Source organism: Cynoglossus semilaevis, chromosome 19 (genome assembly GCF_000523025.1).
Source record: "Cynoglossus semilaevis isolate Cse_v1.0 chromosome 19, Cse_v1.0, whole genome shotgun sequence".
Lineage (NCBI taxonomy): Eukaryota > Metazoa > Chordata > Actinopteri > Pleuronectiformes > Cynoglossidae > Cynoglossus > Cynoglossus semilaevis.
The window spans coordinates 13708734-13709105 of record NC_024325.1 but is presented as its reverse complement, the minus strand read 5'-3'; positions in this window follow the sequence as shown (position 1 = coordinate 13709105).

Below are 372 nucleotides of genomic sequence, written 5' to 3'. Positions count from 1 at the left end.
GACGGCAGCTACACTGTGAGATAGTCGTCCAAAGTTTCTGACGCCGCTAGATTTTGTTATCCTGGTCACAAGGCACGACCAGGACCAATGATATCTCCACGTTTCTCCTCGTCTTTCACCTGGAACAGCCCAACACTGGTACACAAATGTACTTATACTCAAACGTTCCAATCCTGAACTTTACCATCAGAGACAGGAACCAGACCGACCAGCTCCGTGTTTGATAAAACCAGTCATAGCTCTGCTCAGTTCAACCCCCCTGGTGGACAGATGAGGAATTTACATCCCTACTTTAACCAACATTGTCTTCATTTGTTTATTCAAACATGGAACCAGTTCTACGCAGTCGCTTTGTTTACCGTGACGTTGGAG